This window comes from Xenopus tropicalis, chromosome 3 (genome assembly GCF_000004195.4).
Source record: "Xenopus tropicalis strain Nigerian chromosome 3, UCB_Xtro_10.0, whole genome shotgun sequence".
Taxonomy (NCBI): Eukaryota; Metazoa; Chordata; class Amphibia; order Anura; family Pipidae; genus Xenopus; species Xenopus tropicalis.
The window spans coordinates 3,317,469-3,329,619 of NC_030679.2; positions in this window are offsets into that span (position 1 = coordinate 3,317,469).

The window sequence follows — 12,151 nt, forward strand, 5'->3', positions numbered from 1 at the left end:
CTACAAACAGAAAGGAAACGTCTCCCCAAAGTCCTACAAACAGGAAGGAAACGTCTCCCCAAAGTTCTACAAACAGAAAGGAAACATCTCCCCAAAGTCCTACAAACAGAAAGGAAACGTCTCCCCAAAGTTCTACAAACAGAAAGGAAAGGAAACATCTCCCCAAAGTCCTACAAACAGAAAGGAAACATCTGCCCAAAGTCCTACAAACAGAAAGGAAACGTCTCCCCAAAGTTCTACAAACAGAAAGGAAACATCTCCCCAAAGTCCTACAAACAGAAAGGAAACGTCTCCCCAAAGTTCTACAAACAGAAAGGAAACATCTCCCCAAAGTCCTACAAACAGAAAGGAAACATCTCCCCAAAGTTCTACAAACAGAAAGGAAACGTCTCCCCAAAGTTCTACAAACAGAAGGAAAACATCTCCCCAAAGTTCTACAAACAGGAAGGAAACATCTGCCCAAAGTCCTACAAACAGAAAGGAAACGTCACCCCAAAGTCCTACAAACAGGAAGGAAACGTCACCCCAAAGTCCTACAAACAGGAAGGAAACGTCTCCCCAAAGTTCTACAAACAGAAAGGAAACGTCTCCCCAAAGTCCTACAAACAGAAAGGAAACGTCTCCCCAAAGTTCTACAAACAGGAAGGAAACATCTCCCCAAAGTTCTACAAACAGGAAGGAAACATCTGCCCAAAGTCCTACAAACAGAAAGGAAACGTCTCCCCAAAGTCCTACAAACAGAAGTGAAACGTCTCCCCAAAGTCCTACAAACAGAAAGGAAACGTCACCCCAAAGTTCTAGAAACAGAAAGGAAACGTCTCCCCAAAGTCCTACAAACAGAAAGGAAACATCTCCCCAAAGTTCTACAAACAGGAAGGAAACGTCTCCCCAAAGTTCTACAAACAGGAAGGAAACGTCTCCCCAAAGTTCTACAAACAGAAAGGAAACGTCTCCCCAAAGTCCTACAAACAGAAAGGAAACGTCTCCCCAAAGTCCTACAAACAGAAAGGAAACGTCTCCCCAAAGTTCTACAAACAGGAAGGAAACGTCTCCCCAAAGTCCTACAAACAGGAAGGAAACGTCTCCCCAAAGTTCTACAAACAGGAAGGAAACGTCACCCCAAAGTTCTACAAACAGGAAGGAAACATCTCCCCAAAGTTCTACAAACAGAAAGGAAACGTCTCCCCAAAGTCCTACTCAAACAGAAGGAAACGTCTCCCCAAAGTTCTACAAACAGGAAGGAACGGTCTCCCCAAAGTTCTACAAACAGGAAGGAAACGTCTCCCCAAAGTTCTACAAACTCAGCCAAATCAGGAAGGAAACATCTCCCCAAAGTTCTACAAACAGAAAGGAAACGTCTCCCCAAAGTCCTACAAACAGAAAGGAAACGTCTCCCCAAAGTCTTCAAACAGAACAGAGTTTAATGCAAGGGGCGCATTTCTCCGGGTCTGCCAGCAGGTGTCGCCCTGCACTGTGCATGGCATTTACTTGATTTTACGTAAAGGGTAACTAAAGCTTTTTTTCTTCTTTTCCTCTTTATTGCCATACAAATGAAACACCCCCTTTAGGGTCCTGGTGAAAGAGAGACACCTGCTGGTGGTACTGAGCCACAGCACCCACAGGGTGCCCTAGGCAGGTGTAGGTGCCAGTCTGCCCCGCAGCTACAGACTCATGTTACCCTTGGTGGGACTGACTTTATATGAAAAGTATATTATTACCCACAATGCTCCATCAGTTCTAAATCAGTGCTGTTTTATATTCTGCTGCATGCTGGTCTGATCTCGAAAACAACGGAGACAACTGAGGAGACCATTGGAGGCTTCTGCTTTTCTTGTTTCCAAGAGTCAGCAGCAGGAAGATGGCTTTTTTTAGAAAATTATTCTTTTTGTAAGAATCTTTGGCAGTGAAAGGATGCACTTATACAGCATCCTCGTTGCCGTTTCGGTAGTTCTTGGTTGTGCAGTCGAGCAGCAGGGCTTGTTTGAAAGCTTACTGTCGAGCTTGGGTGCCTACATCGTTGTAATTGGTTACGAGGGGGCACAATGATCACATTTACTCATAATACGCAACGGGGCAAACCGATTGCGCCTTCACGTTGGCCAGATAGAACCTCCCAGGGCGACTTCCATGGACATTTCTAGGCCTTTATTCCTGAAAAAGTTGCATTGGGCGGTGGGAGGAAAGAGATCTCACCATCACATAGGAAGGGTTCCTTATGTTAAGCGGCAGTCAGGATTATGGGATTTCCTACCCAGTAGAGGGGAATGGAAGTGATACATTTGGGGTGGGGAGGAAAGGGATCTCACCATCAGTCATCATGCGAAAGGGGTTTCCTTACTGTAAGGGCAGTCAGGTTATGGGATTCCCTACCCAGAGAGGGGAATGCAGTGATACAATTGGGGTGGGGAGGAAAGCGGGACTCCTCACCATCAGCTAGGGAAGGGCGTTCCTTACTGGTAAGGCAGTACAGGTTATGGGATTGCCTTACCCAGAGAGGGGGAAATGAAGTGAATACATTGGGCCGGTGGGAGAGGAAGGGGATCTCCTACATCACAGCATAGGAAGAGGGTTCTCTTACTGTAAGGGCAGTCAGGTTATGGAAGTTCCCTACCAGAGAGGGGAATGAGTGATACATTGGGCGTTGATCGGGGAGGAAAGGGATCTCACCATAGCATCAGGAAGGGGTTCCTTACTAGTAAGGGCCAGTCAGCGTTATGGGTTCGCCTACGCCAGAGAGGGGGAATGGAGTGATCATTGTGGCGTGGAGGAAAGGGGATCTCACCATCAGCCATAGGAACATGGTTGCCTTACTGTAGAGGGCAGTCAGGTTTATGGGGTTCCCATAACCCAGAGACGGGGATGAGTGATACATTGGGGGGGGGAGGAAAAGGGAGATCATCACCATCAGCATGAGGAAGGCGGTTCTCTTACTGGTACAGGGAGAGTCCAGGTTACTGGGTTCCCTACCAATAGAAGAGGGAAATGAGTGATACATTGGGGAGTGGGGACGTGACTCAGAAGAGGGATCTCACCATCGAGCATAGGAAGGGGTTACCTTACTGTAAGGGTCAAGTCAAGTTATGCGGTTCACCTACCCAAGCAGAGGGGAATGAGTGATACATTTGGGCGGTGGGGAGGAAAGGGGACCATCCCATCCGCATAGGAAGGCGTTCCTTACTGTAAGGGCAGTCATCGGTATGGGAGGTTCCTTACCAGAGAGAGGGGAGATGAGTGATACATTGGGGGTGGGGAGCAAGGAAAGGGATCTACCATCAGCCATAGGAAGGGGTTCCTTACTGTTAAGGCCAGTCAGGTTATGGGGGTTACCTACCCCTCACTCGACTGCTCCAATTCGTTACGTTGGCAGTCTGAGCGGCTGTAAACCTCCGCTTCGGGCCCAGTTGCTGACGCGCTCGGGGGCAGGAGCAGCGGAAGCTGCCTGAACGCATGTGTTGCCCGGATAGGAGCATTATGTGCGCGCCCCATAGTGCGGGCCAGCGGCGCCGCACTCGGTCAAGATATCTGCGGCCGTGAAGGGAAAAGAACATGACTGAACTGAACGGGCGTGGGGGATACGTTACCCTTTTAGCTTTTCTCCAGAGCGGGCAATAACAAACCCTCCCCAATATTCCCCGCTTGCGCTTCCCCTGAGAGGTGGACGGTTACCAAAGTCCCCATGGACCGAAGCCAGGTACTCATCCACCGGGTGATCGAATGCCATCACGGGTGTCGTCGGGCACGTCCCGATCCGCCCCACGTACCCTTACACAAGTATCATACGCCGTTTGTTACTTGTTCATTTACTGGTTTGCCTCCATTCTCCCTATCCCTAACCCTATCCCTAACCCTATCCCTATCCCTATCCCTATCCCTAACCCTATCCCTATCCCTAACCCTATCCCTAACCCTATCCCTATCCCTATCCCTATCCCTATCCCTAACCCTATCCCTATCCCTAACCCTAACCCTATCCCTAACCCTATCCCTATCCCTATCCCTATCCCTATCCCTAACCCTATCCCTAACCCTATCCCTAACCCTAACCCTATCCCTAACCCTATCCCTATCCCTAACCCTAACCCTAACCCTAACCCTATCCCTATCCCTATCCCTAACCCTAACCCTATCCCTATCCCTAACCCTATCCCTATCCCTAACCCTATCCCTAACCCTAACCCTATCCCTATCCCTAACCCTATCCCTAACCCTATCCCTATCCCTATCCCTAACCCTAACCCTATCCCTAACCCTATCCCTATCCCTATCCCTATCCCTAACCCTATCCCTATCCCTAACCCTAACCCTATCCCTATCCCTAACCCTAACCCTATCCCTATCCCTATCCCTATCCCTAACCCTATCCCTATCCCTAACCCTAACCCTATCCCTAACCCTATCCCTATCCCTATCCCTATCCCTATCCCTAACCCTATCCCTATCCCTAACCCTAACCCTATCCCTAACCCTATCCCTATCCCTATCCCTATCCCTATCCCTAACCCTATCCCTAACCCTATCCCTAACCCTAACCCTATCCCTAACCCTATCCCTATCCCTAACCCTAACCCTATCCCTAACCCTATCCCTATCCCTAACCCTAACCCTATCCCTAACCCTATCCCTATCCCTAACCCTATCCTATCCCTAACCCTATCCCTAACCCTAACCCTAACCCTAACCCTATCCCTATCCCTAACCCTATCCCTATCCCTATCCCTAACCCTATCCCTAACCCTAACCCTATCCCTATCCCTAACCCTATCCCTAACCCTATCCCTAACCCTAACCCTATCCCTATCCCTAACCCTAACCCTATCCCTAACCCTATCCCTATCCCTAACCCTATCCCTATCCCTATCCCTAACCCTATCCCTATCCCTAACCCTATCCCTATCCCTAACCCTATCCCTAACCCTATCCCTATCCCTATCCCTATCCCTAACCCTATCCCTATCCCTAACCCTATCCCTATCCCTATCCCTAACCCTATCCCTATCCCTAACCCTATCCCTATCCCTATCCCTAACCCTATCCCTAACCCTATCCCTAACCCTATCCCTAACCCTATCCCTATCCCTAACCCTATCCCTATCCCTATCCCTAACCCTATCCCTAACCCTATCCCTAACCCTATCCCTAACCCTATCCCTAACCCTATCCCTAACCCTATCCCTAACCCTATCCCTATCCCTAACCCTATCCCTAACCCTATCCCTATCCCTAACCCTATCCCTAACCCTATCCCTATCCCTAACCCTAACCCTATCCCTAACCCTATCCCTATCCCTATCCCTATCCCTAACCCTATCCCTATCCCTAACCCTAACCCTATCCCTAACCCTATCCCTATCCCTATCCCTATCCCTAACCCTATCCCTAACCCTATCCCTAACCCTATCCCTATCCCTAACCCTAACCCTATCCCTAACCCTATCCCTATCCCTAACCCTATCCCTAACCCTATCCCTATCCCTAACCCTAACCCTATCCCTAACCCTATCCCTATCCCTATCCCTAACCCTATCCCTATCCCTAACCCTAACCCTATCCCTAACCCTATCCCTATCCCTATCCCTATCCCTAACCCTATCCCTAACCCTATCCCTATCCCTAACCCTATCCCTAACCCTAACCCTATCCCTAACCCTATCCCTATCCCTAACCCTAACCCTAACCCTAACCCTATCCCTATCCCTATCCCTAACCCTAACCCTATCCCTATCCCTAACCCTATCCCTATCCCTAACCCTATCCCTAACCCTAACCCTATCCCTATCCCTAACCCTATCCCTAACCCTATCCCTATCCCTATCCCTAACCCTAACCCTATCCCTAACCCTATCCCTATCCCTATCCCTATCCCTAACCCTATCCCTATCCCTAACCCTAACCCTATCCCTATCCCTAACCCTAACCCTATCCCTATCCCTATCCCTATCCCTAACCCTATCCCTATCCCTAACCCTAACCCTATCCCTAACCCTATCCCTATCCCTATCCCTATCCCTAACCCTATCCCTATCCCTAACCCTAACCCTATCCCTAACCCTATCCCTATCCCTATCCCTATCCCTATCCCTAACCCTATCCCTAACCCTATCCCTAACCCTAACCCTATCCCTAACCCTATCCCTATCCCTAACCCTAACCCTATCCCTAACCCTATCCCTATCCCTAACCCTAACCCTATCCCTAACCCTATCCCTATCCCTAACCCTATCCCTATCCCTATCCCTAACCCTATCCCTAACCCTAACCCTAACCCTAACCCTATCCCTATCCCTAACCCTATCCCTATCCCTATCCCTAACCCTATCCCTAACCCTAACCCTATCCCTATCCCTAACCCTATCCCTAACCCTATCCCTAACCCTAACCCTATCCCTATCCCTAACCCTAACCCTATCCCTAACCCTATCCCTATCCCTAACCCTATCCCTATCCCTATCCCTAACCCTATCCCTATCCCTAACCCTATCCCTATCCCTAACCCTATCCCTAACCCTATCCCTATCCCTAACCCTATCCCTATCCCTAACCCTATCCCTATCCCTATCCCTAACCCTATCCCTATCCCTAACCCTATCCCTATCCCTATCCCTAACCCTATCCCTAACCCTATCCCTAACCCTATCCCTAACCCTATCCCTATCCCTATCCCTAACCCTATCCCTATCCCTAACCCTATCCCTATCCCTAACCCTATCCCTATCCCTATCCCTAACCCTAACCCTATCCCTAACCCTATCCCTATCCCTATCCCTAACCCTATCCCTAACCCTATCCCTAACCCTATCCCTAACCCTATCCCTAACCCTATCCCTAACCCTATCCCTAACCCTATCCCTATCCCTAACCCTATCCCTAACCCTATCCCTAACCCTATCCCTATCCCTAACCCTATCCCTATCCCTAACCTTATCCCTAACCCTATCCCTAACCCTATCCCTATCCCTAACCCTATCCCTAACCCTATCCCTAACCCTATCCCTATCCCTAACCCTAACCCTAACCCTATCCCTAACCCTAACCCTAAACTTAAACCTATCCCTAACCCTATCCCTAACCCTATCCCTAACCCTATCCCTATCCCTATCCCTAACCCTAACCCTAAACTTAAACCTATCCCTATCCCTATCCCTAACCCTATCCCTAACCCTATCCCTATCCCTAACCCTAACCCTAACCCTATCCCTAACCCTAACCCTAAACTTAAACCTATCCCTAACCCTATCCCTAACCCTATCCCTAACCCTATCCCTAACCCTATCCCTAACCCTATCCCTAACCCTATCCCTAACCCTATCCCTAACCCTATCCCTATCCCTAACCCTATCCCTAACCCTATCCCTAACCCTATCCCTATCCCTAACCCTATCCCTATCCCTAACCCTATCCCTAACCCTATCCCTAACCCTATCCCTATCCCTAACCCTCCCCTATCCCTAACCTCCTATCCCTACCCTACCCTAACCCTATCCCTAACCCTAACCCTAAACTTAAACCTATCCCTAACCCTATCCCTTAACCCTATCCCTAACCCTATCCCTAACCCTATCCCCTAACCCTATCCCTATCCTAACCCTATTCCCTAACCCTATCCCTAACCCTATCCCTATCCCTAACCCTAACCCTATCCCTAACCCTAACCCTAAACTTAAACCTATCCCTAACCCTATCCCTAACCCTATCCCTATCCCTATCCCTAACCTTATCCCTAACCCTATCCCTAACCCTATCCCTATCCCTAACCCTATCCCTAACCCTATCCCTAACCCTATCCCTATCCCTAACCTATCCCTATCCCTAACCTTATCCCTAACCCTATCCCTTAACCCTATCCCTATCCCTAACCCTATCCCTAACCCTATCCCTAACCCTATCCCTATCCCTAACCCTAACCCTAACCCTATCCCTAACCCTAACCCTAAACTTAAACCTATCCCTAACCCTATCCCTAACCCTAACCCTAACCCTAACCCTATCCCTAACCCTAACCCTAAACTTAAACCTATCCCTAACCCTATCCCTAACCCTTTATGCCATGAACTATATAAACTTTATAAATTGACCAATTGGACCTCAAGGAAAGCCATGGAACTGTGACCAATCAGGACACTTCCTACAGTACCAGGACCAATTAGGAAGCAGTTTAGAAACAGTCCCGGAGAAAAGGCAAAATTTTATCCAAAAAGTGTAAAATAAAAAAAAATGTGACTATTCCAAGTTCATAGGAAAAGTTCCCCTCAGGCCGACTCCCCCCCGGGGCCATAAACTGAATGACACCCCAAATAAAAAAAAAATCTCACCCTTAAAAAAGACAGGGCCCAAAATATGCAAAACTGTTCCCATGATCTGTCCTAACTACGCCCACTTCCTGGCCTCTCCATAACTCACCAATTGGGGCACAGGGCCCCTCACTAGAATACCCCATGTACCCCCCTCAATCCCCAGATCATTGTCTTCCTCCAATCCTGAATGTACGACGGAAAGTGTGTGGGTGAAGTTCCCCTTTAACACTAAAACCAAGAGCCCAATGGTGGGACGTGGGATTTAACGCGACGCATTTCGCCCTTTATGTGGCGCTGTCTGATGTCGTCCAGTGATGTTTTTATTTTTTCGACATTCCTTGCTGCTCTACTGGGTGCCACTCACTCCTGCACCAACTGTCACCTAATGATTGTGACTGGTTTGTATTCAGAGAATGGGATCAACGCGTTTCAATGCAGATAAATCTGTCTCTGTATTTTATCCTGTAATCTCTGTGTATCGGAATAAAGCACATTTTTATTTGTGTTGTTGTGTCACTGTGATTGGGCAACAGCTTATTGGATGCCCAGAACATTCCTTCTCTGTATATTTGTATTTATACATATGGGTAGGGGGTGCCATAGTGTTTCCCTTAGACAGTACAGTATGGGGGTACAGCTTATTGTGTGCCCAGAACATTCCTTCTCTGTATATTTGTATTTATACATATGGGTAGGGGGTGCCATAGTGTTTCCCTTAGACAGTACAGTATGGGGGTACAGCTTATTGTGTGCCCAGAACATTCCCTCTCTGTATATTTGTATTTATACATATGGGTAGGGGGTGCATAGTGTTTCCCTTAGACAGTACAGTATGGGGGTACAGCTTATTGTGTGCCCAGAACATTCCTTCTCTGTATATTTGTATTTATACATATGGGTAGGGGGTGCCATAGTGTTTCCCTTAGACAGTACAGTATGGGGGTACAGCTTATTGTGTGCCCAGAACATTCCTTCTCTGTATATTTGTATTTATACATATGGGTAGGGGGTGCCATAGTGTTTTCCCTTAGACAGTACAGTATGGGGGTACAGCTTATTGTGTGCCCAGAACATTCCTTCTCTGTATATTTGTATTTATACATATGGGTAGGAGGTGCCATAGTGTTTCCCTTAGACAGTACAGTATGGGGTACAGCTTATTGTGTGCCCAGAGCATTCCTTCTCTGTATATTTGTATTTATACATATGGGTAGGGGTGCCATAGTGTTTCCCTTAGACAGTACAGTATGGGGGTACAGCTTATTGTGTGCCCAGAACATTCCTTCTCTGTATATTTGTATTTATACATATGGGTAGGGGGTGCCATAGTGTTTCCCTTAGACAGTACAGTATGGGGTACAGCTTATTGTGTGCCCAGAACATTCCCTCTCTGTATATTTGTATTTATACATATGGGTAGGGGGTGCCATAGTGTTTCCCTTAGAGACAGTACAGTATGGGGTACAGCTTATTGTGTGCCCAGAACATTCCCTCTCTGTATATTTGTATTTATACATATGGGTAGGGGGTGCCATAGTGTTTCCCTTAGACAGTACAGTATGGGGGTACAGCTTATTGTGTGCCCAGAACATTCCTTCTCTGTATATTTGTATTTATACATATGGGTAGGGGGTGCCATAGTGTTCCCTTAGACAGTACAGTATGGGGGTACAGCTTATTGTGTGCCCAGAACATTCCCTCTCTGTATATTTGTATTTATACATATGGGTAGGGGGTGCCATAGTGGTTTCCCTTAGAGACAGTACAGTATGGGGTACAGCTTATTGTGTGCCCAGAACATTCCTTCTCTGTATATTTGTATTTATACATATGGGTAGGGGTGCCATAGTGTTTCCCTTAGACAGTACAGTATGGGGGTACAGGCTTATTGTGTGCCCAGAACATTCCTTCTCTGTATATTTGTATTTATACATATGGGTAGGGGTGCCATAGTGTTTCCCTTAGACAGTACAGTATGGGGGTACAGCTTATTGTGTGCCCAGAACATTCCTTCTCTGTATATTTGTATTTTATACATATGGGTAGGAGGTGCCATAGTGTTTCCCTTAGACAGTACAGTATGGGGGTACAGCTTATTGTGTGCCCAGAACATTCCTTCTCTGTATATTTGTATTTATACATATGGGTAGGAGGTGCCATAGTGTTTCCCTTAGACAGTACAGTATGGGGGTACAGCTTATTGTGTGCCCAGAACATTCCCTCTCTGTATATTTGTATTTATACATATGGGTAGGAGGTGCCACAGTGTTTTTGTTAGACAGTACAGTATGGGGGTACAGCTTATTGTGTGCCCAGAACATTCCTTCTCTGTATATTTGTATTTATACATATGGGTAGGGGGTGCCATAGTGTTTCCCTTAGACAGTACAGTATGGGGGTACAGCTTATTGTGTGCCCAGAACATTCCTTCTCTGTATATTTGTATTTATACATATGGGTAGGAGGTGCCATAGTGTTTCCCTTAGACAGTACAGTATGGGGGTACAGCTTATTGTGTGCCCAGAACATTCCCTCTCTGTATATTTGTATTTATACATATGGGTAGGGGGTGCCATAGTGTTTCCCTTAGACAGTACAGTATGGGGGTACAGCTTATTGTGTGCCCAGAACATTCCCTCTCTGTATATTTGTATTTATACATATGGGTAGGAGGTGCCATAGTGTTTCCCTTAGAAAGTACAGTATGGGGGGTGGAGCTTATTGTGTGCCCAGAGCATTCCTGCTACAGGGCTTCAGTAAAACAGTACGAGGGCCCTTTAAGGCTGCAGAGTGAATGGTTCCCGCAGGTAATGGGGGTGCGGTTAATACGGGAATGAAGATCTCGTCTTCTTTGGAGAAGTGGAACCCACAAATGAAACATAAGAGCCAAGCGATGCTGCAGCCCAAGCCACTAATTACCCTCCCCGGTGATTATGGGGGTGATGTATAAACACAATATATATTGCCCCCTATTTCCTTCTGGGTTTCTCTCGAAGACCCAAATCCTAGAGACGTGATTGGCTAATGTATCAGCTCAATGCCCAGACCACAAGCCCCGCCCCCTGCCCAAACCAGAAGTCATGCCTCGGGCAGTGCTGGGAATAGGAAGGTCCCTGAGCCAATCAGGGGGCCGCCCCATTTCAGCGCCTACTTGGCCGCATTCACTCTCAGTTGTGTTTGTTCAGTTTGCTGCAATTACCCCCCCCCCCCCCAAAAAGCGGAGATGGGAAACCGGTGTCGCTCTATCTGGGCCGGCGCTGGGCTCCCGTGACCTTGGGAAAGTTCTAAAATATCTTTGGTTTGCTGGCCCAGAAATGAGGGGGGATCGGATTCTACGGTTACGGACTGAGTGACGATCATTAAAGGGGAACAAGCGCCAAATATGCTCGGACAGAGGCGCCGCCCAATTATTTCAGCATCAGATTCTTAGAAAGGCAAAAATGTCTCCTTGGCCGGCTCTAGTGTTCTGCACTGAGACCCCCCCAGGCAGGGCTCCTCACCATCTCTGTACCCCCCAGGCAGGGCTCCTCACCATCTCTGTACCCCCCAGGCAGGGCTCCTCACCATCTCTGTACCCCCCAGGCAGGGCTCCTCACCATCTCTGTACCCCCCAGGCAGGGCTCCTCACCATCTCTGTACCCCCCAGGCAGGGCTCCTCACCATCTCTGTACCCCCCCCCAGGCAGGGCTCCTCACCATCTCTGTACCCCCCAGGCAGGGCTTCCCTACATCTCTGTACCCTCCAGGCAGGGCTCCTCACCATCTCTGTACCCCCCAGGCAGGGCTTCCCTACATCTCTGTACCCCTCAGGCAGGGCTTCCCTACATCTCTGTACCCCCCAGGCAGGGCTTCCCTACATCT